Below are 2,564 nucleotides of genomic sequence, written 5' to 3'. Positions count from 1 at the left end.
CCTCGTCTCATTCTTTTTGTCCCCTCTCTCTTTCTGTGCCCTTTTCACTTTTCTCTCTTTGCACTACTCTATGTATATCTATTTCTTTATTGCCCACAGGGGGTTAAACATAGAAGGGACAAATAAGGACAGACAAAGGGATTAAGTTGATTACATCAACTCCAGTGCATAACTGGTACTTATTTAATTGACCCCAAAAGGATGAAAGGCAAAATCGACCTTGGCAGAATTTGAACTCAGAATGTAACAGCAGATGAAATACTGCTAAGCATTTTGCTTGGAGTGCTAACGATTCTGCCAGCTTGCCTGCCCTTTACTCCCTGTATATCTCTGTCTTTTGTATTTTGCAAGGGAGATATGTCCTGTTCAAATTTGGCATATTTTTTCATTCTTTGGGATGATTATACCAACTAAGAGATTTATTAATCATCCCCATATTACCTTTATTTTTGCTATTATACTCTTGCTTTTAAATACTGAAAATCTTGTGTTGTGGGTTGTGTTGTTTTTGTTGTTGGCTGGTCTGAGATGATGACTGGTAGAAATGCTGAATGAAAATATATTTCTTGGACTCTGTGAAGAAATAACTGATAACATCCATGGGCAATTAACAGGTTTTATTATTACAAACAGAGTTTTAACTGTGTTGGTCTTTTGAAAATACTGTCAGTAATAATAACATAGTGGGAGAGACATACTTCTTGGAGTTTACAAGCTTACTGATACAGCAATTGTGGTTGGCCCGTCACATCTAGAAAATAACTGCGCTAAATTCATGGGCATGAAATTTCCTGTCTACTGTTGGCTATCTGTCTTAATTGGCTGGATGTATCAAGAATAGAAACATAATGCATAGCTGCATCAACATTCTGCAATTACTGCCCAAAACTGCACTTTTATAGGGCTCAAGTAGAAGATTCTGGAAGATTGAATCATTTTATGGCTTGAGATTGATTGATTGCTTAATAGATTGATCATGTGAAACTATTGTGGTTTGATTGTGATGTCTGACCAGCTACCTAGTGGTTTGGTTCTGAATCACTGCTACACATGTATATATGCTCTCTCTCTCTCTCTCTCTCTCTCTATCTATCTATCGATCTATATCTCCTGTAGTAAGAACTAGTTGGACCTAATTCGCAGTGACACAAGATAATCTTGAAAATGGAAGTTTGGGAGCTGAAAGATGTCTCTGTCAGGCATAGGTTCAGAGAAGCTCTAGATGGCACTTATGCTGAGGAAGAGATAGAGATCTATAACATAGAGAACAACTGAAATTTTTTTATGAGAGCAACAGCAGACTAAATCTAGTTGGAGCAAGATTCTAGTCAGACAGAAGGAGATATGGTGGTGGAATGGGACAGTCGATCAAGTTATAAAATTTAAGAAATAGACTGGAAAGACTGGATGAAATTGGGGAACATGGAACAATATTGTGCTGTTAAAAAAGAAGCTAGATATCAGGTGTGAATAATTCAGAATGAAGTTGAAAGTAAGATGTTTTCCAATATTCTGTGATATTCTGTAGGATATCATTTTGTGATTTTGTTGTTGCTTAGATCATGCTTCCATTCAAGCAGATCAATCCTGATTGAATGGAAGTTTAATCAAAGGGATTCCCACCATGTCCATTGCCCATTAAGTTCTTATTTTTTTTAAAGATAGTACAGTGTCTACTATTTTGTTTTTTAAGATGGTATGGTGAAATTTGAAGGTGATTCAGTTGCTAATTTCAGTGGGGACACACACACACACACACACGCACGCACGCACGCACGCACGCACACACACACACACACACACACACACACACACACACACACACAAATATGTATGGTATGTATTTTGTAGACAAGTTTCTCGAATTTTTATTTGCCCTACTAACAAAGAAGCAGAAAGTAAGAAACAAGCTACAAAGATAAAAATACGAAAAACAAATAAATATAAAAATAAATACATGCAAAGAAAAAAATAACAATAATGAAAATCATAATACTTGCACAGTATATTCCCCACCACCCCACATACATGTTAGAAGGATTTGTTTGTTCCATATTTTGTATAGTATTTCAATAGCTGACCTGGGTTATATACACTGACATAGTTTTGTGGGATTTTCATTTGATCTTAGCAAAAGCATTAAGAATTTATTTGTCAAGAAAGAGAAAAAGAAGAGGAAGGTATAAATACATACAGAGACAGAGAAAAAGTGCCAGGCAGTTTAATCATAATTATAAAACATGGTAAATGAAATTATAAAAAAAAAGAAAAGAAAAAAGCAGTTTAGAGCTTGGTTGAAGGAGGCCATATTTCAAAATGTTCTTGGCAATTTAAATCTTTGAGCTTATTTTCAATGTCAATAAGGACTGCATTATAGATTTCTTCTGTGTACCCTATTTCTATACAAGAGTATAGCTAAAATTTATGTGTGACATCTTTTTAGCAAAGTCATCAAAATAGTCAAGCTTAAACTGAAGTAGATTGGATGGTTAACAACATACCAAAAAGTATCTTAGCTGTTTGAGATACAGGAGCTTCTTGCAATGTTACAGCTCACAGAGTAT

Source organism: Octopus bimaculoides, chromosome 11 (genome assembly GCF_001194135.2).
Source record: "Octopus bimaculoides isolate UCB-OBI-ISO-001 chromosome 11, ASM119413v2, whole genome shotgun sequence".
NCBI classification, from domain to species: Eukaryota; Metazoa; Mollusca; class Cephalopoda; order Octopoda; family Octopodidae; genus Octopus; species Octopus bimaculoides.
The sequence above is the reverse complement of the archived record's forward strand: the minus strand, read 5'-3'. Positions refer to the sequence as shown.